Here is a 22694-nt window from a genome sequence, read left to right as displayed (position 1 = left end):
TGTAGTTACAATGCTCTATACAGAACTGTACTGCTCATAAAGAAATAATAAACTAAAAATATTAGACGGGCAGGGAAAATACATGGTGGGTGGTATAAAACTCATCTCTGTGTCTTTAATAAAATCACAATTTTCGGTTGTGAACATAATAATTTCAGATAAACCCTAATGAAATAATGCATTATTAAATGCATACATATTTTCTATTTTCATTAAAGGTATATCTACTAGATAACGATTTTATTTCGGAGGAAGAGGGGATTGAACAGTGGCATGTCCCTTTAACATGCACAGCAGTACAGTAATAAAAACAAATTATACCCATAATAATCAATGTAACATCAAAAATTCTAATTAAATCCATGATCAGGCTCTATAGAATGCATTCCACAGGTGCCCACTCTGGTCTATATGGTAAATTCTCTAATAGTTAATTTGACATTTTTGCTGTGAATCCCCAAATTTAGCAATGGGATGTAGGACAAGAGAAAACATTTATACTTTCAAAAAAACAAAAGCAAAACAAAAGACAATAGCCTCATGGCTGAGGGACACTATAGTGCTAGGAATACACTTTTGCATTCCTTAATTCCACTATTCCTTTAAGGGCAGAGATACAATTAGAAAGTTTATTAAGAGCTGAATTCTAAGCTATAGCTAAGCTATATAGAAATCCAGTAATTGCCACCAGATGTCACTATTGTGCTACACTGGCTAAGGAGTTCAGAAAGCTTTGCCCAAGGTCTTGAATTCTTCTTCTTCTTTTTTTTATTTATGGTGCTAATATTTGTACAAGACATGCTTGGATACCGAACAAAGAATCAATTCTACATGTGATAGACTGACTGTATGCTCATAGGCCGATTGTGAACTACTTATAAAATATAGATATACTCTTTGGGATCATAAGCTTTTAGGAAATTCGTGGCTACAAAACGTTCTCTGGCCCTTCTGGTTAAGACTAATACTGAGATCTTAAAGAAATTATATGCAGAATAGTACTTACCGTACTCTGCTGCCGTGGCAGTGGCTATTTTTGACTTATTGACTTGTTGGTGTGTCTAAGTGTATAACAGAGCCCCACAGCAAAAATACTCAGTTATGTGTCTTTAAACTGCAATAAAAGTGCTTAGAATTCAGTCTGTGTAAACAAGATACATTGTTCTTTAAATTAATTTTTCACTGGTAAACCTAGTCCTGCACACAGGTAGATGAAGTGGATTGTAAATGAGGAAAAAGTGTCTCTGACTGTTTAGTAGCCCAGCTTGTCAACTTAGAATATTATATATTGTACACACTACAGACTTATTTTTATTATCAACAAAAAGGATGGATCCCTCCCACCCCCATTTTTCTTTTTTCTTTTCCAAAAAAAAAGTCTTTAATGTAATATTTTAATGACTTGTTTTTTTTTTTAATTATATTGTTATATTTTATAAAAATGTATCAATAAAAATTATTTGAGAAAAGTTGACAATATTCGTTTCATAGTGCCTGAATGGTCATCTGGTTTGTCTTTGTAACTGTGTCTCTCTCTCCAACCTCCTCTACACTTCTCTTCATAGCCAGAGGTTATATCGCTGTCTTTATTACTGACACTCTCCATGCTCTCACTGGCATACACCACCCAATCAACTGTAAGTGCAATTTATCCCAATAGTCGCAGTCCCACTAAATCCAGAATTGGTTGGCAGGTGTACTCATGCCAGCAGTTGCTAGTCCCTTTATAATCCTCCTTACACTGCATACACTCCTCTAACTCTCCACACTACCACCTAATATCTCTCCTCATTCTTGTCCCAACACGCACCCTGGCTCTGCATACACTCCCTGTCACACACTCTCTCCACTAGAGCTCCATTTTCTTTTTCTCATGCTTTCCATTGCTGTTGGGTCAATTCTCAGTCACATGCTCACTTTTATTGGGTTTCAGATGTCGGGCCTATTTCCCAGTTGTTGTCAAATGTACATGCAATGTCAGATTATTTGATTAACTGTTACCAACTTTTAACCTGTGATGTAATAACAGAGATCCCAGCTTTAAATTCATCTTTTCTGATTTGGGAACTGTCACTGACAGAAAAGGAGAGTCCACCATTTTTGCATTATGATTGTGCTGATAGTACTGACAACGGGGCTTAAAATTTTAAGCCATATTCTTGTAGCCCCACCTTGAAAGTTACTCCCCACTGCAAGCCTGGAGACTGCATGGCACACTGACCAGGGGTGAATTTGTACTCACCAGAGTTAACTTTTTGCTTGCCACGGGCCATCAGTGAGTGGAAATTTTGAGCTAACAGCCGACATAATACCAAATGAATTCAACGCATCCTGACAGTAGATGAGAGCCACAGTGAGACAACATTTTTAGTACAATTATTTCCTCAAAAAACAAAGACAAAACACTACTGCAAAATGTGGGCCAAATACAGAGTGAAATGTATTATTTGAAACTGTTGAAACTGTACTACTTTTAGGATCGCTTTACAGTTTATTGTGGAATTGTCCGTCACACTATTATGACATTGTCCTTGCTGTGTACTTTACAGGTATTACTGTGAGTCCATTTTTCAGACATTTTTATTCATGCTATCAACTACAGCAGCAAAAATGAGCTTACGGGATCATAGCTTTAGAGATAGCACAATTATTTATATATTTTCTAATTCACACACATATATGTAAAAGAGGCACCCACAAATGAGAGAAGTATGTGTAGATTAGGTTACAGTTATTCATGCTGCTTGAGTTTTTTATTTTTAATAGTTTTTAATAATTTTTTTTTTTTATGAACCCTCCCAACCCACAGTGTTTCCCTTTTTTGCTAAAAAAAATACTTCTGCACTGCACATGATACCCTGGATTCTGGGAAATGTAGTTAATCGGTTAGATTTCTACATGGGGCCTGTGCAAGGATTTTTGTCGCCCTAGGCAAACAAAAATTTGCCATCCCCCCATATTCTTTGCCCACTATGTGACACCACAATGCCCCACCCATATGATCTGCCATATGAGTTAATGCCAGTGCTGCACACACGGAGGAGAGGGGGACGGAGCAGGCAGGCGGCGAGGGAGGCTGTTCTTGCAGTCTCTCACTCTTCCCTTGCGCGCCCTCTGATGCCGGGAGCTGGAATATAACATAATTCCGTCCCGGGCATACTAAACAGCGGGCAGGAGGAGTGAGGAGCGGCCCCACACTGGACCCCAGGGAGGTGAGAGTTTGAATGTCAGTGAGTGTGTGCCTGTGTGTGTGTTTTCGTCAGTGAGTGAATATGTATGTCAGTGAGTGCCTGTGTGTGTGTGTCTGTCAGTGAGTGAGTGTGTGTCTGTCTGTCTGTGTGAGTGTATGTATGTCAGTGAGTGTATGTCAGTGAGTGTCTGTCAGTGAGTGTCTGTGTGTGTGTTTGTGTGTCTATTAGTAAGTGTATGTGTGTCTGTGTGTCTGTCAGTGAGTGTGTGTGTCTGCCAGTGTGTGTCTGTCAGTAAGTGAGTGAAATGAGGGGGTGGTAAAATGGATCTTCGCCTAGAGCGGCAGATATCTCTGCACCTGCCCAGGATGTAGTGTGTGTGTATAGGAGATGCAGTGTTTGTTTGTGTTTAAGGAATGCATTGTGTGAATCTGTTTGTATGTGTAAGGAATGCAAGGTGTGTTTCTGTGTATGCGTCTGTAAGGGGTGCATTAAGTGTGTGTAAGAGATGCATTTTGTTTCTGTGTGTGTGTAAGAGAAGCAGTTTGTGTGTGCATAAGGGATGCGTTGTATGTTTTTGTATGTAAAGGATGCATTGTGTGTGTGTAATGGATATATTGTGTGTTTCTTTGTAAGTATAGGATGTATTGTATGTTTCATTGTGTCTGTGTGTGAGTAGGGATGCATTGTATGTTTCTGTGCATATGTGTGTGTGTGTGTGTGGGGATGCATTGTTTGTTTCTGCGTATGTGTAAGGATGCATTGTGTATGTGTGTAGTGTAAAAGAGAGGGTTTATGGGTTAGGATAGGGGCTAAGAGGGGAGTAGCTGTTTATTTTTATTATTATTTTTATTTTGTTAATATACTTTTTTTTGTATATTATTTCGGATTTTACACGCCCCTGTAGTTTATCTCTTACAAGCCCCTTGTGTGTCTCTTACCCCCCCCCCCCCCAGGCTCCTCTGTGTGTCTCCCTCACAAGTTACTCTGTGCGTCTCTCTCCTGAGCCCCTCTTCGTGTCTGTCTCCCCTACCAACCCCTCTGTGCTTCACCTTCAACCCTTCCTCAGCCTCTCTGTTTGTCTTACACTCCCCCCCTTCCCTTAATGATCTCTTTCACTCCCCCCGTCCCATAGTGGTCTCATCTCCTCTCCTGTCCCTTAGTGCTCTCCTCTCCTGTCCATTATTGATCTCCCCTATCCCTTAGTGCTCTCTTCTCCCCTCCCTTAGTGTTCCTCTCCCCTCCCTGTCCCTTAGTGTCCTCCCCCTTGGTAGTACTCTCTCTCTCCCTCCCCCTTAGTGGTCCTCTCTCTCCCCCACGACCTTAGTGGTGCTCCCTCCCCTCCCCCCTTCTAGTAGTCCCGTCTCCCCCCTGCCCTTTAGTGGTCCTGTCTCTCTCACCCCCCCTCTCTTTTAGTGGTCCTATCTCTCTCACCCCCTCCCCTTTAGTGGTCCTGTCTCACTCACCCCCCTCCCCTTTACTGGTCCTGTCTCTCTCACCCCCCTCCCCTTCAGTGGTCCTGTCTCTTCCCCTTCCTCCCCTTTGGTGGTCCTGTCTATCTCTCACCCCCTCCCCTCTAGTGGTCCTGTCTCTCTCCCCCATCCCCTTTAGTGGTCCTGTCTCTCTCACCCCCTCCACTTTAGTGGTCCTGTGTCTCTCTCACCCCACCTCCCCTTTAGTGGTCTTACCTTTTACCCCCCCTTTAGTGGTCCTACCTTTCCCCCCTCCTCCCCCTTAGGGGTGCTACCTCCCAACCCACTTCTTGGTGGTCATCTCCCCCCCCCCCTCAGTGGTTCTCTCCCCGCTCGCCCCCATGCCTCCTACCTATCCTTGTAGCATGGCAGGGGCGGCGGACCGCGGTACAGGAGCATCTGTTTCCTGTACCTGGCCGGACTGACAGGAAGTGCTCTCTCTACACTGAGTGACAGGTAGGAGGTAGCGCTGTGCACTTCCCTCCTGCCGGGTCAATCAAATCTTGCACCCCCTGTGCCAGTGTGCCCTAGGCAACTGCCTAAGTCGCCTATAGGACACGCCGACCTTGTTTCTACAGCAGAAAGCTGACATTTGAACTGCAACTCCCAGAAATTCTGTCTACCTGCTATTGTTAACGTCATTAAGGAATTGGACTATCTTCAGACCTTATAAAATCACATAAAATATAGTTGTTAAAATAAACCAAACAAAAAAAATACTGATTTCTAAGCAGACATTTTTAATTTTTCTGCTGCTCTCTTTTTCTGCTGCTTCTAGTTTAGCTTTCTGGCGCGAGCTCAGTACCTGTAAATTCCTTCTCTGAAACTCTCTTTTATAACCTGTATGCTCAATGTAGCAGCAAAAAGGATTATATTCTTAATATTTCCTTACATCAGACTAATGAGTAAGATGTCTAATGCTTTGGATTAAAAAAATTAAATTGTTAGAAAAAACATTACTTACCAATTTATATTAAGCTTCAAATAGCAGCCTTAACCTAAGGAATTGTTAAGCTGTCTGGTGCCAGGGAGTCTCTGCAGGTAGCCGCAATGCTATAACAATAAAATAATTATTAAACTAAATTACAAATTTAAAACTTAAAATGCTGGGGTTTATGCAATATAACATAATTGAGAACATATCCAACTCTGGTGCGTTATTGATTTTTTTTTCCTCTGGCTCTTACAGTTTATTTTATTTTTTTATTATTCTACTTTTTGCAAAAATAGTTTCACTTCACACTGGAATTTATTTGCTAAAATCTGAATAACAACAAAATAGCATAATTTAGGCCAGGTGTGCCTAAAAGGTAGATCCCTAGGTAGTTGTAGAACTACAGCTTCCATGATGCTAATTCTAAAGCAGTCTAAAAGCATGCAACGCATCATGGAAATTATAGTTCAACAACATCTGAGGATCTACCTTTTGGGCACCCCTAATTCAGGCAAATCGGAATTAAATTTTATACAGTTCAGAGTTTGGTGATTCGGTTGACTGTTTTGGGAATAGTGCAAAATGTTTCCTGGTAAGACTTCCAGAAAAAAAAAAGTGATATTGGTTTTATTCGGTAAAACGAGAACTGCAGAGACTACTAACAAACTTATAAAATAATCATGTTGGCGATGTTTAACTTTTGCAATTTGCAGTTTCTGGTTTAGCATGTACATTTTTTTTTCCAGGTGCTATTCACTAAATAGCTGTGGTCTTCACCTGGTGCAAACACAAACTATTTTACGGGTTCTGTCCAATCCCCCTCTCCCCTCTTACTGTACTGTACCAATAAGACTATTTCAGTATAAATGAAAGGGCATTATATGCACCATAATCTCTATTGCTTGCTATAGTGGTTATAGTGCCAGAAGTCCACTGTTGCCTTCTAATGGTAATAAGTCAAATAATTTGTGACTGGCTTGACACTTACCTATGTCCACTGGACTTCTATGATATTGATAAAGTGGAAGTTCCAGCAATATTAATTTTGTCCATTTGACATAATTCATTGGCAAAGTGTCGGCAGATACTTACAGAACTTGGAGTCTTTCTTTAACCTAATGCCAACATGCATTTGCTGCTTCACATATGCTGTTTATATTCTAATTACTCACTTAAAAGGACACTATAGTCACGATAACAACTACAGCTTATTGTATTTGTTCTGGTGAGTATAATCATTCCCTTCAGGCTTTTTGTAGTAAAAACTGTCTTTAAAGCAGTGTTTACATTACAGCTTACAGGCCACTCTTCAGATGGCTACTAGAGGTGCTTCCTGGGGCAGTGCTGCATAATCTATAACACTAATATTCAATATATCCACCCTCTGCATGGAGACACTGAACTTTCCTCATAGAGATGCTTTGATTTAATGCATCTCTATGAGGAGATTCTGATTAGCCAGGTTTGTGTTTCGCAAGCTGTGTTTGGCTTGTGCTGGCTCTGCCCCTCATCTGCCTCCTTGACAGTATCAGCCAATCCAATGCTTTCCTGTGTGGTCAGGCAGATCAGGGGCAGAGCCAGCAGCAGCAGACTGGAATAAAAGTAAGATGTTACTATATTTAGGAGGGCAAGGGGAGGTCTGGGGCCGCTAGATGGTGGTTTTAACACAATAGAATCAGGAATACATGATTGTGTTCCTGACACCATAGTGTTCCCTTAATGTTCCAAACTAAGGCTATGTTAATTTATTCTTATCACCAAAGAAAAAATGCATATAATTGTTTTTGCATGTTTTTTGAGGGTACATGAAATATTGGGCTGCAATAGCTGCAGATCTACCACTGCAAACCCTCTACTTCTCCCCAGCACAACAAGAAAACTCAGAGGCTTCTCATAGAAAAGGCTTGCATACCAGTTGCACGTGCGTTTTTATAAAATGAAACAATGAAGACGCACTCTACAAACATAGAACCAAACTAAAGTGCTTTATGTGTTTGAAGAGTTCCTTTAAGTGTTGGTGTATGATTGTAGATTATTCTAACGTAGTGTACCTATAATCTTAATTTTAGTAATGACAGGAGGCAAATATTTGCATGACTCTCTTTACTGAAAATCTCCAGCAGCACAGAAACATAAACAACCAATCAGAAAAAAGGAGGATGTTACACAAAATGCCCTGTATTACCATACCCCTCCTCTTTCTTTGTAGCGACAATAAACAGGTAACAAATACATAAACCATAAACAACAAACGTATGGCAAAGTTCCAAATAATCAATGCTGAATTCCATAGGTCCAGAAGGGGAAATAGTCGAAGAAGTTTGAAACTGTATACTTGACTCCAGAAGAGTACCAATTACACTGAAAGAAAAAGAAAAAAGTGAAAGGCATCTGAAATGGCAGATTGTGCGCATATATTGAACAATTGCATTATTCTAACCATTATTGACATTGCAACAACATATATCTGAGTACACTTATAGTTTGTCTGTCACACCCAAATTTTAGACAAGTAAAAATAACAGGTGTACAAACTGCCTCTAATTTGTACACTCCTGCACTTTCTTAACCCATAAAACTTAATATTTACCCTATCTTCACCTGCTCTTGATATTCCAATTATTTCCAATTTACTTTTTCCCAGTTTAGCAATAATCTGTCTTCTCCTCCTCTTTATTTCCTCCTACTCCCTCAGTATAAAAATCTCTCCTTACAACCACTTCACTCATCCCCCAACCACTTTTACATATGCCCCTCTCTGCTACACACCCCCCTTCTCTTATCTCATGCCTTGCACTAATATTTCTACTCTCACTCCTACCCACAATCGATCTCATCCTAGACCTCGTGCATACAAAACCCATTCACACCTCCTGTCACTTTCTCTCCTTCTGCTTCTAGCAGCTGGTGACGTCTCTCCCAATCCAGGGCTCTTCACCTTCTCTACACACACACTAAGAAACCCCACAAACCAGAAACCCCACAAACCTCATCGCAATACCCTGCCCTTTACCCACACAGTAATTTAAAATCAACAACCATACACGACTTTTTCATCTCAAACGCACTCACACTACTTGCACTTACAGAGACCTGGCTGTCCCCCTCTGATAACGCTACTCCTGCCTCTTTATGTTTTGGTGGGCTACAATTCTCTCACACTCCCAGACTCAACTGTAAAGGAGGTGGTGTAGGCATCCTTCTCTCCCCTCAATGTACTTTTCAACCAATCATAACTGCCCCTGCCCTATCATTTTCTTCTTTTGAAGTTCACACTGTCCGCCTATTTAAACCCACTCCTTTAAGAATTGCTATCATCTATCATCTAGCCGGTCATCCTAGGCTATTCATTGAGCACTTTTATTCCTGGCTTCCCCACTTCCTCTCATCTAGCACTCTTTCCCTTATACTTGGGGATTTCAATAGCCCATTCAACAACCCCAACTGCACTGAGGCCTCTCGTCTGCTCTCAGTAACCTCCTCCTTTGGCCTCACGCAATGGTCCAATTTAGCAACCCATACAGCGGGAAACAATCTTGATCTCGCCTTCACCAATCTCTGTACCACCTCTAATCTCTCCAATATTCCTTTTCCTCTATCTGACCACCATCTGCTGACTTTTGACATTGGCAAACCCAAGACCCAATTGACACCACCGTCTAAACATAAATCTCACAGAAACCTCCAATGTCTTGACCTAGTGCATTTCTCCACTAATCTCCAAACTCTCCTTCTACCTATCTCAAACCTCACCTGTCCTAGCTCTGCAACCTCCTTCTACAATTCCACCCTCTCCTCTCAACTAGACACTAGACTCCTACATTTAAACGCAGCAAGCGCCCCCAACAACAACCTTGGCACACTAAGCTGACTCGATACCTCCAAAAATGCTTCAGAACTGCTGAACGCTGTTGGAGAAAGTCTTACTGTCCGTCTGACTTTCTCCACTATAAATTTAAGCTGCACTCATACAGCTTGGATCTTTTCTCTGCAAAAGTAAATTAATTCAATACCCTCATAACCACACTCTCCCGCAAACCCAACAGACTATTTCACACATTTAACTCTCTTCTTCACCCTATTGTTCCTCCTGCACCTACTAACTTGACCGCCTCAGACTTTGCAACTCACTTCACTGACAAGATCTCTACAATAAGGGAAGATATCTCTCATCTTTCTTCTTCCCCTAACTTCACTCCCTCTGCTGTTCTATATTTATTTACACCCGTTTCTGCTCTGCTCCGCTCCAGTCTTCCCGCCCCACAACCTGCTTCCTAGATCCAATTCCCTTGCATCTCATCCGTACTCTGTCTTCTTTTCTTTCTCTACCTCTCACTAAAAAACTCACAAAAAAAACTCAATCTCTCTTCTCTGGCATATTTCCATCGACCTTCAAACATGCAACTTTAACCCCAATTCTAAAGAAGCCCAACCTAAAGAAAGAGGGAGGGTGTAGTCATACAGGGCCTTTTGTGTAACATCCTTTTTTTCTGATTTCTGATTGGTTGTTTTTGTTATGTGCTGCTGGAGAGTTATGCAAATATAAAGCTCCTTTGATGTGGTAAAATTGTTTGCCAGGAGCCTCATTTACTATAAATGAAAACGCATTTCTCATCTATAATGGATACTGATAGGTTTGGGCCTTCCTTCATAAAGCAGTGTCTTTCTGAAAAAAATATTGGCATTCCGTCAGCAACAATATATAGGGTTATTTACTAGAGTGAGAGTTCAAAAATTCAAAAATTAAAAGTGAATTTCAGATTTAGCCCAAACTAGTCAAATTTGAAGCATAACTGACTTGGAAAATTATTCCAAAGTTGGCTATTTTGGCCTTAAATTTGAAATTCACTTTAAATCCTTAGTTTAGTAAATAACCTTGATAGAGTTCATTTCTATCAGCAGTTATAAGTATTTTCCTAAAATGACCAATAGGGATCAGTGTTGTACATCAGATTTGGTCAATCCCGTTCATTAAAACTTGTATCACCATGACTAGGTTGAGAAATGCTGAGTAATTGTGAGAGGTTTAATAGATACCTGCCAAATTATTTCACACAACTGCTCTGCTTCATCGGATATGACAGGGGTGAGTGGATTTATTCCCCTAACGAGGAGCCCCCTTCTGAATGTACGTGTAGCAAGGCATGGCTCACACGATCCCAGGCCTGCTTGTCTCAAATATTGAGGCTTTGCGATGTTAAACACTTTGCAGTGAATAGTGACATTATTTTATGAAAATTACAGAAAAGGCTTATTAATTGCACTAATGAGCTTTATGGGCCAAAGTAAGGTGGTGACCAGAGTAAAAAGAGACCAAAACTTGTATAGATGTGATCTATAAGCACGACTAACTGGCATAACTGGTATAGGAGTGCATAATCAAAATGGTACATTAACACCCTGATGCTCTATTTAGCCACATAAAGAGACACTCCACTGCCCAATTAAAAAAAAACATAGAAATCACTTTTTAGTAGATATAATCCCAATGAAAACATGCATGTGATCTGTAAACATCTGTAGTACAGTGTGTATTTGTCTCCAAAACAGGACTAACCAGGGTCAGTCCCACCAAATATAGAGGTATGTACTCAGTACCCCTCGACACCTCCAACACTGACTATCCTGAGAGGTGAAGAAACTTCCGTAACACCTCTGGGGTTTAAATGAAGATCCCTGTGCTTTGCTTGCCTGCGAAGAATGGTGTACCAGTGAAAATATATTTTCCCACTGAGGAACCATAAGGTGACATTCGAGGGTCTTACTCAATGTTCAAAGACTGCAGGATCAGGGTAATTCTGCAGACGTTGGAGGGTGGGATAAAGAGTAGACATGCAATGCTCTAGGGGTTCTGCATCAAAACATAGGGATTCATAATTTGTAAAATCTCTCTCACAAGGCAGGGGAGCCTGACAAGTAAGCAGTTAACTGACCATATCTTAATTGCTGCATGAAGGTTGGTGTTTTCCCTCCCATGATAACTTCCAGGAAAAGGCAGGGTTATATACCAGCAGAGTCCGAGGTGAGGTAAATAAAGACAATGCCAAAGGTTGAGCTATGGAGTGCTACATAGACAAAGTTACTCTAATAAGGGGCTAAAGAGATTCCAATTCTTTACTGTGTTCCTTATTGAGCCATAAAAAAAAAAAAAAAAAAAAGAATAGGCCTGCCCACCTTGACACTCTTCACCTCATTCCAATGCTTATCCACCTCACTCTATCACTCTCAGAAGATGGCTGGCTTGGTCATATAATGTCTGGAAACGCTAGATCTCCCTCAACCTTTGGCAGCATTAGTTGAAGACATTTTTGCTCTTTTCCAGATATATTGGATAAGCAACGACCGCAAATTAGCAAAGAATGTGTTGGGAACAGTGGTAGAGTTTAAAAGAAATAGAGGATATGAGGGAAAAGATTAATCGTCACCATGTTTATCTTGCCCAGCCAGGAGAGGTACAGAAGGGACCAGTTAGTTTAATCTCTGAGGAAGGTTGCCAACATGTGGAAGAAGTTCACGCAATACAAAACGTCTGCGTGTAGTGGTATTCACACTCCCAAATACTTGATGACTGTGGCGAAACCGACCTCGCCACGTGTCCTTGGAGGGGGCTGCTTGCCTGCCTCTTGCCTTTGGACTATGGACCAGACTTCATGGGAATGTGATACCCCAGATAGCTATACCATGGAGCCTATTCATATAATGAAAGACTATGGGAAAGACTTTAGCTCCATGGCAATTGTACTGTGTGAATAGGATCTGCGCGCTATTCGGTAGTTACCGAAGGGAGCAGAAGGTGCCGTCCTTCCTCCCCAGCGGTAGTGTGTACCCCAGGGAGCAGAAGGTACCGTCCTTCCTCCCCAGCGGCAGTGTGTGTCCCAGGGAGCAGAAGGTACAGTCCTTCCTCCCCAGCGGCAGTGTGTACCCCAGGGAGCTGATGGTGTCGTCCGTCCTCCCCAGCGGCAGTGTGTGTCCCAGGGAGCAGAAGGTGCAGTCCTTCCTCCCCAGCGGCAGTGTGTACACCAGGGAGCTGATGGTGTCGTCCGTCCTCCCCAGCGCCAGTGTGTGTCCCAGGGAGCAGAAGGTGTAGTCTTTCCTCCCCATTGGCAGTGTGTACCCCAGGGAGCAGAAGGTGTAGTCCTTCCTCCCCAGCGGCAGTGTGTACCCCAGGGAGCAGAAGGTGTAGTCCTTCCTCCCCAGCGGCAGTGTGTACCCCAGGGAGCAGAAGGTGTAGTCCTTCCTCCCCAGCGGCAGTGTGTACCCCAGGGAGCAGAAGGTGTAGTCCTTCCTCCCCAGTGGCAGTGTGTACCCCAGGGAGCTGATGGTGTCGTCCGTCCTCCCCAGCGGCAGTGTGTGTCCCAGGGAGCAGAAGGTGCAGTCCTTCCTCCCCAGCGGCAGTGTGTGTCCCAGGGAGCAGAAGGTGCAGTCCTTCCTCCCCAGCGGCAGTGTGTACAACAGGGAGCTGATGGTGTCGTCCGTCCTCCCCAGCGCCAGTGTGTGTCCCAGGGAGCAGAAGGTGTAGTCTTTCCTCCCCATTGGCAGTGTGTACCCCAGGGAGCAGAAGGTGTAGTCCTTCCTCCCCAGCGGCAGTGTGTACCCCAGGGAGCAGAAGGTGTAGTCCTTCCTCCCCAGCGGCAGTGTGTACCCCAGGGAGCAGAAGGTGTAGTCCTTCCTCCCCAGCGGCAGTGTGTACCCCAGGGAGCAGAAGGTGTAGTCCTTCCTCCCCAGTGGCAGTGTGTACCCCAGGGAGCTGATGGTGTCGTCCGTCCTCCCCAGCGGCAGTGTGTGTCCCAGGGAGCAGAAGGTGCAGTCCTTCCTCCCCAGCGGCAGTGCGTAACCCAGGGAGCTGATGGTGTCGTCCGTCCTCCCCAGCGGCAGTGTGTGTCCCAGGGAGCAGAAGGTGTAGTCCTTCCTCCCCAGTGGCAGTGTGTAACCCAGGGAGCAGAAGGTGCCGTCCTTCCTCCTAAGCGGCAGTGTGTACCCCAGGGAGCTGATGGTGCCGTCCTTCCTCCCCAGCGGCAGTGTGTACCCCAGGGAGCTGATGGTGTCATCCATCCTCCCCAGAGGCAGTGTGTCCTGCAGGGAGCAGAGACAGTCAGTCTCGCACCCCAGCAGCAGGACAAGAGAATGAAAGGGGAGACAGCTGGTCTCCCTTTCCACCAGCAGAGAGAGTGGCAGGGAGAGGAGCCTGCTAACCCCTCTCCCCAGCGGCAGTTCACCGTCCAGAGAGAGGAGCTTGTTACACCCTCTCTCCAACGGTAGCCTAACCCACCAAGGGGAGATGTTAAGCCCCACAACTGTGCAGATGGGACCGTAGTCTCTGCACTTACAGCACAAGGGGTAGGGATGGTCGGTCCTGTCCCCCAGCCACAGAGCGGTGTATCCAAAGGGGAGACAGTCGGTCTCTCCCTCCGGCAGCCGAGCTATGCACCTAAAGGGGAGACAGTCAGTCTCCAGCAACCAGGCTCCAACCAGACTACTCCCGTGGTAGTGCGGGCACCAGGACAGAGTACCGCTGGTCTCTGCCCCCTCAGCAACCCACCAAGGCAGCCTACCAGTCCCCCACACAGCCGTGGTAAGGCACCTGGACATGGACCAGATTCTCCCTTACCCAGGTGTAGTAACCGTTTATTGTGGGTGGGCTGTACTGCTGTTTCTGTTTTGTGGGTGGGCTGCTGGACTAACCAGGGCACTGACCGGCAGGAGGTCAGATACCCTGTTAGTCTATTTGGAAAAGGGGAGAAGTGTGGCAAAACCGACCTCGCCACGTGTCCTTGGAGGGGGCTGCTTGCCTGCCTCTTGCCTTTGGACTATGGACCAGACTTCATGGGAATGTGATACCCCAGATAGCTATACCATGGAGCCTATTCATATAATGAAAGACTATGGGAAAGACTTTAGCTCCATGGCAATTGTACTGTGTGAATAGGATCTGCGCGCTATTCGGTAGTTTTGTGCGCTCAGATCCCAGCTATCTGGGGATATGTGAAATGTCTGTGTGTTATGGTTAAAAAGTAACTTTCTGTATTTTAAAGTGTTTTATGTCTTTCTGTAACCATGTGGTTAATGGAGTCTGTCTCTGTGCTGGAGATAATTAGATTACTTCTCCAGCACAGAGAAGGCTCTGTAAAAAAAAGTCTGAGCTGGGAAGCTAGGGGTTTTAAAAGATACTTTACTAACTTTTGAACCCCTGGTCTGATCCATGCCAATTTTTAATATGTTGTTCCCCTGAATGGATTGATTGTGGATATGCATTTTTATGTGAATGTGATGTATGGTTTTAGAGTTAGGAAAGTTGTGTAAAAGTATATTTTAAAACTGTATGCATAATGGGATTATGTGTCACACTAAGGGGAGGGGATGTGTGGGAGGTAACATCTATGTCATTGGTTCTTTTATGCCTCCCCCCTGGGTGTGGCCTGTATGTGTGAGTTGGAAATAAAAGCCAGGCTGGATGAGCCAGTCCTGAGTTCCTGTTTAACCCTCAAAATGAAGTGTCGTCTCGTTCTTGGGGGGAATTGGATTGTAAGCTGACTGCCAGGAGTGTAAGCGGATTGTATGCTTTTCTTGTTCAGCTGTTCCAGTTCGGAGTGTTATCTTGTATCCAGTTCGGGAGTTTGGTGTTCTGCAGTAGCTGTGCCTGTCTCTCAAAAAGGGGATTATCGCCTAAACTGGGTTTTATCCTCTTGTAAGTGAAACGGTCCGTTACAATGACCATGTCAGACCACTGGAAAGGGAAACTCCAATGGACTGGTTCAACATGTGCACATTTATAAGTATGTAGGGGCAGCACCCCTTCCTGTCTCAGAGAAATTTGTCTTTTAGCTGATACCAGCAAGGTGATTTGTATGTGTTATAGCCCTATTCAGGGTTAAGTATGTAGGGGTTTATAAAACACCCCTTCATGTCTCATTAGAGATGTTTACACTTTGTCTAATACCAGCAAAGTTCATGTTATGTTTAGAAGCCCTATAAAGGGTTAAATGTGAAAAGGGTTTATAAAATACCCCTTCCTGTCTCACTGGAGATTCTTGGCTGATATCAGCATATCTAATGGCTAGTGTAGGAACTCACCTATTGAGGCTTGCCTTGACGTGGCAGGTGAGCTTATATATTCAAAAGGCCATTGGAATAAAACTAAAGAGCCTCCATTTTGTTTAAATGTACATGGGGATTTAGGCCAGAGCGCAGGTAACGTTCTCTTTGGTTCAACATGTGCGCCTGATAGGGGGACACATTTAGGACTGTCAATTTAGTGTAGTTGATTTTAAGGTGATATATAGTCCAATACTCCTTTAATTCTGCCTTTATATTCAGGAAGGGCACTTCTGGATTTGTGACATAAAACAAGAGGTAATCAGCATATGCAGCTATTTTGTGATGTGATGTGTTGTGATATCTGTAAGCCTCTGTGTGTTAGGGTTGCTCAAATTTAGGAATGGTTTAAGGGCAAGGATGAAGAATATTGGCAATAGCGGACAGTCCTGACAATATAAATAGAAAACTGTAGCGAATAGAAAGTCCCAATTCAAAAGAATGGCCTGTGTTGTAAATCGAGTGTGATGTAGCAAGGATAATGTCTGTATAGTTATATGTTAAACTTCTCTCTGAAGTATGAATCCCACCTGGCCCTTAAGGACTAAAAACAAAAGGAACCCCGCAGTGTAGAAGCCAAGTCTTTATGTAAATAATTTAAGGTCACTATTGATGAGCGAGATGGGGTGGTAGCTAGCACACTGCTTCATGTCCTTTCCTTTCTTGGGGAGTATGGTGATATGAGCTGAAACAGTTGGGTTGGAATCTGCACTTGTTACTGAATGGTATTAAAGGCCTTCAAAAAGCGGGGATATAATTAAGAGGCATAGATTTTATAGTATAGAATTTGGAGCCCATCTGAGCCAGGGTTCTTACATGTGTTTGTATGCTTGACCACTGAGGTCAGCTCCTCCTCCTTGATGGGCTCCTCAAGGCTATTGGAATCCTCTTCTGACAGCTGCTGATGCATATGTCTTGTGAGGTAGTCCTGGAGGCTAGTAGCAGGAGTGTAGTGTGTCTTTGAAGAAACCTGAGGGTGTAGATATAGAAATCAGAATAGTCTTATGACCTATGCAATTTTGTGATCTAGTAAGAAATTGACCTTTTTGTGTTTGTCCCATATCTTGGCAACTGATTGATTCTTCACATTTATCACTGTTTTTATAAAAGAAGATATTTGCAGATAAATGTGCCCTATGGTACATTAGTTTAGTAGTTTAAACAAATCTCATTTGAGCAGGGTGAGTGTTTGAAAAGATGAAGTGTCATGAGTCTGTGAACAGCTTCTGCTTCTGGTATTTTAGTGATACGACACTGAATTGGGCCTTTTTGAGTGCAGAACATTTGGCTATGAAATTTTCCTTAAGGATGTAGTTATGGGTTTTCCATACTACAAAGGCAGCTACCTCCTCCAAACGGTTTGCCTGAAAATACCTAGTCAGAGTCTCTCGTGTCGCCTCTATGACAAGAGAGTCTGAGAGGATTGACTCATTAAGTCTCTAGCGCATGTTTCTAGGCCTATGTAAAAGTGAGGACGCAGTGATGGTCACTCTCTATTAGGAGAGTAGATAGGGCAATCTGCCGCTCTGATCGGCTCAACCGGACAGGATGTTTGTACGTTAACTATGAGTTGAAGCCAAATCTTAAGCAAGTGGAATTTGATGAGGAAAATGTGGAAGCTTTATGGGTAAATATCTGCTTGGGGCAAAAGAAGGGCAATCAACTATTGGTTGGGATATGTTATAAACCACCTAATGTTAATATTGGCGAGGAACAACAACTGTTTGAGCAAATTGAGAAAGCTGCAAATCTGGGTAACATTTTAATTATTGGAGATTTGAATTACCTGGATATAAATTGGGACAGAGGGACAAGTAACTCAGCAAAGGGAATTAGGTGTTTGAACTTGTTAAATGACACCTTCATTAAAAATAGAAATCCAGCGCACTCACTTATCAACTAAACAGCTACTTTGATGCTGACAGATTTAACTAGTTTTATTAAAAACACCTAATCTAGGCAAAAAATAATGGGGGTTTAGTTACACTATATGATCATACATTGCATAAGCCTGCCACAAACGTCAATGTACCCCATCTTTGGCAGGTCCTACTCTCACTGCCAACTGTCTACTAAATGAGCTACTCACTTGGGGAAATCCTTCCATCTCGAGTTCTTCGAGGATTTCCCCAAGTGAGTAGCTCATTTAGTAGACAGTTGGCAGTGAGAGTAGGACCTGCCAAAGATGGGGTACATTGACGTTTGTGGCAGGCTTATGCAATGTATGATCATATAGTGTAACTAAACCCCCATTATTTTTTGCCTAGATTAGGTGTTTTTAATAAAACTAGTTAAATCTGTCAGCATCAAAGTAGCTTTTTAGTTGATAAGTGAGTGCGCTGGATTTCTATTTTTACTGTACTTATTGGCCCTCAGCAGCACCCCATTTAAGCATGTTTAGGTGAGTGCAGCCAGCCACAATGGTATTCATCCACGAATACTTAAGGAACTAAGTGTAGAAATAAGTGAACCTCTGTGTATAATCTTTCAAGATTCTTTTCTTTCAGGAAGTGTTCCGGAGGATTGGAGGAAGGCAGATGTGGTTCCTATATTCAAAAAGTGTTCAAAATCTTTTCCTGGAAATTATAGACCTTAACTTCCATGGCTGGAAAAGTATTTGAAAGGTTATTAAAGGATAATATACAAGGATTCCTTGAGAAGAACATGGTTATCAGCAAAAATCAGCAGGGTTTTATGAAGCACAGGTCATGTCAAACTAACTTGATTGCATTCTACGGAGAAAATAAGAAGAAGTATTGATCAGGGTGTTGCAGTGGATGTGATCTATTTGGATTTTGCCAAGGCATTTGATACAGTTCCACACAATAGATTAGTGTTCAAACTCAAAGAAATATGAAAATGCTTGTTCTTGGGGAGAACATTGGCTTAAAAATAGAGTACAAAGAGTTGTCATTAATGGTAAATTTTCAAGCTGGACAGAGGTGGCAAGTGGTGTCCCTCATGGATCTGTTCTGGGACCCCTTCTATTTAACATGTTTATAAATGATCTTGAAAATAGCATTTGAAAGTCATGTTTCAGTGTTTGCAGATGACACAAAACTCTGTAAAGTAATACAATGTGAGCAAGATATTACTTTGCTGCAGAGTGATTTAGATATACTGGGGGACTGGGCCCTCAAATAGCAGATGAAATGTAATGTAGAAAAATTATTTTAGACAACAAACTATGCAACAATGTGCAATGTCAATCAGCAGTGGCTAAGGCCAGTAAGGTATTGTCATGCATGAAAAAGGGCATTCATTCTCGGGATGAGAATATAATTTTGCCTCTTTATAAATCACTGGTAAGACCACATATTGAATATGTTGTGCAATTTTGGGCACCTGTTCTAAAGAAGGATATTGTGGCACTAGAAAAAGTGCAGAGGCGGGCTACAAAATTAATAAAAGGAATGGAACATATCAGCTATGAAGAAAGGTTAACAAACTTAAACCTCTTTAGTTTAGAAAAACGTTGCCTGAGATGGAGAGATGAGAAAAAAATGTTCTGGTGGTTGTATGGATAAGACGTTTACTTGAGGACATAGCATATTTCAGTGAAAGAGAGACCTGACCCCTGAGTGATGTCTGCAGTGTCACTTCCCTCCCAAGTGGGCATGACATCCCTAAATTCCCACACGTAAGGCCATCTAGCCTCCTAGTTCTTGCTTTGTTTTATTGTTAGCTCATATTGAGTCTCCCAGAAATCAAGTGTCTACTCCTATTGCTGTATTCCCGCTACTAACCTTTTGGCATATGCTTGCTTGGCTTTGATTCTTTTTTTTTGCCTTGTACCTCTGTTGGTTGTTACTTGTTTCACAGTTATTGGCTGCCTACCACTCATGTTACAATATAAATCATCACATTATTGTCCTGCCAATAATTTTCTTGCACTAAAAGAATTAAAACCATAAGTTAACAGCAATCAAAGAAAAATAAGAATGGTTTTAGAGAGACCTTTCAGTGTAGAAGACTTTTTTGAAGCATGTATCTAAAGTTTACCTTTAGCTTGTCTTGTTGCTTGTATTTCTTTTAATTTCTGGAGGTTATCCTAAATTGCTTAAGCTTGCTCAATTGTTATTGTTGATGCGGACTCTGTATGAATTTGATTCTCATTATTTTAGAAAATTTACTTTTTAAATATGTCCAAATTCACTTGTTCTCTCTTCTTTTTATACTTAATACTATGTTCGACTGATTTCTTTGATTATAATTTGAAAATGCAATATAGAGGTTCTTGGTTAGTTGTGATTTGTGTGAGTGCTTGGGTGAGGCTGCAATTTTTTTGAACAATTTTCTATTGGTGAAGTAGCCCTGCAATAGCCCAGTAATCTCTGATCACATTGTGTGCCAGGTACAGAGCCTCTGTGCAGCCCAGCCACAAAGGGCTGACAGGCATTGGAATACCATAATAGCCTATTTCAGCGATCCATTGCCGGGGAAGGCTATGCAAACAGTAAAGGTATTGTTGGATATCTCACATTTGAACACCAAAGCCAGTCAAGGAAACAGATAATGAGAATTGTGAAGATGACCCAAAAATATCAACACCAGGAAATCACTATAACACAGTATCCATTTGGGATAGGTATAAGGCCATCCTAACTATAAGATAAGGCTAATTAAAAGTATTTTGAAATATTGGGCAGACTAGATGGGCCAAATGGTTCTTATCTGCCGTCACATTCTATGTTTCTATGTTTCATTTATGGATCACTGCAACCAAGAAAGGAAAATCTGAGCCCAGTGGCCAAAATTCAGTTAAATTCAATATAAGTTCAGGTACATCAAAACATGAGAGTGCATATGCTAGGATGACATAAAACATTTCTATTCTTTATGATGGGACCTTTCATTGCACTGAGCCTTTTTTGGTTTTAACTGCAAATCTACACTTATGGCAAGCACTGCTTACAGCCTGTTTTCTGTCTTTTTTTTCTTCTTCAGATAACATTTTTGCCCATCCTGTCTTAGCATACTATTTTATCCATTTTTATAAATATTTAGTCAAGAGGTTTTGTCAATAATCCTTGCAATACCAGCCCTTTTAATGGATGTGGAGCCAAGATATACAAGTATTCCCCTGAGATAGTTTAATAGATGAGATACAAATAGAACTACTTCAGTTAAATAGCCAGATGCTTTAGTAAATGTGATACGTATAATGGAAAACAGAAAAAGTAATACCATTAAAGTGTCAGTAAGCATTGGTAATCACAATATAAATATCGTAATTACTAACATCTTACATTACATGCAGCATAACAAGTTCAATTTTGTTTCTGGAGCCTAATATTTATTTTAATGTTAAAGGAAATCAAAAAATTATTCACTTTACTATTAGAATACAGTGGAATTCCCCGAGCCAAACAACAATATCCAGGAACAAAAAACAAAGGACAAAGTGCCGAGAAGGCTAATAGTGATGCAGTGATGTTCTTGGAACTAAGTGACCTTTATTGGCATCTCAATGATAGATCATCCTATATAATAATAGCTTGTAAAAGTCTAGTAGATTAATTCACATTAATAAGTGCTAACCACACACAAACACACACACGAAACAAGCTGGCATAATTCTGTTGGCATGTTGATGGTCTTATTTCTATTTTAGTGAAGCCAGAAAAACAATTACACAGTATACATATAGGGCGAGAATACATAGCTTGGTTTCATCTAGATGTGAAATAAAGTCTATCATATCACCCGTCTGCATGTCTGTTGGTCAGTTTGTCTGTATGTCTGTCTGTACAGCCATGTGTCTACCATTTTACTAACATGTTATCGATTAACACCAGACCCATAGATTTTCGTTGTCATTGTCATGGGATAATTTAATGTCAAGAGAAAAAAAAGAGTGATTGTAGACTTGATGATGCACTCCCTTCTATGTCAGTCGTTAAAATGATAATGAACTCACCAAGGCTCGTAGACAAACTGTTGGCATATGTCCATCATTATGCTCCGTTGATAAAGGCTTTCCGCTAAAACATTGCTTTTTTATTTGCTTTTGATATTCGCCTTTTCTCACAACTACATGTTATTCTTGTTAATTAATTTTTTGGGAGGGGGGGTATATATTGTAGTTTGTCATTTTTCATGTGACATATCTGATAGGATTGCCTGTTAGTTAATTTTGATTGCTTTCCTTAGGCATTTTTCTTTACTGATACTGTGTATGTCATTTAATTTTATTTTTTTTGTTTAGAATATTTTTATTGTTTTCACAATATAAATGCACGTATCAAACTGATTTGTAAGAAAAAGCAAGTGGTTGCCCACGCAGGGGCCCAAGCATCGGTCCAAAACAGTGGAAACATTTGGTTGCCCGCGCAGAGGGCTGTTTAGCTAACATTTTTGTTCACAGTGGTTGCATTGTGCCTTATATTCTTATGTTCTGTGTTGCCCTATTATTTCGATTAGAGCGTTAAGTAAGTGTTTTTTGTTAACTGGTGCGTTCAAGTGCTGCGTGTGTGCTGGTTACGTGGGTGCTTTGTGTTAGCTGTTCGAGCCATTATCCTATGTTAGTTGGTGTATGCCTTTGGTCTGTGTCAGCTGGCTGTATGCAAGCGTTTCGTGGCTGCTGGCTTGTGTCAGTGCTTTGTATTAGGTAGGGTGCGTGAGTGCTGAGACGTTGGAACGTACAATGCAGTAATTAGTCAGTATTAAAACATTACATCTACCTTGCTTATATACAGGGGCGGACTGAGAACCCTCAGGGCCCCCGGGCAAAATAAATCAAGGGCCCCCTTACAGGCCCCACCCATACTCCGCAGCAAGCGCCACCCATGTCCCGCCTCCATGCACCGCCTCCAGCCACACCCTACCCAATCTTTAGACACAAGGAACAAAAGTGCAATAATCCCTTCAAGGCCCCAGTAGAGACTACAATTGAGGGCTAATGGGCCATGGAGGGGGGTCTTTCTAGCAGAGGCTATCTCAGTGTCCTTTAGAGAGTGTGTTAGAAAGAATCCCCTCCAGGCCCTATTAGAGACTACAATGGAGTCT

Source organism: Pelobates fuscus, chromosome 1 (genome assembly GCF_036172605.1).
Source record: "Pelobates fuscus isolate aPelFus1 chromosome 1, aPelFus1.pri, whole genome shotgun sequence".
In the NCBI taxonomy this organism is placed as follows: domain Eukaryota; kingdom Metazoa; phylum Chordata; class Amphibia; order Anura; family Pelobatidae; genus Pelobates; species Pelobates fuscus.
Note: the sequence above shows the minus strand (reverse complement) of the source record.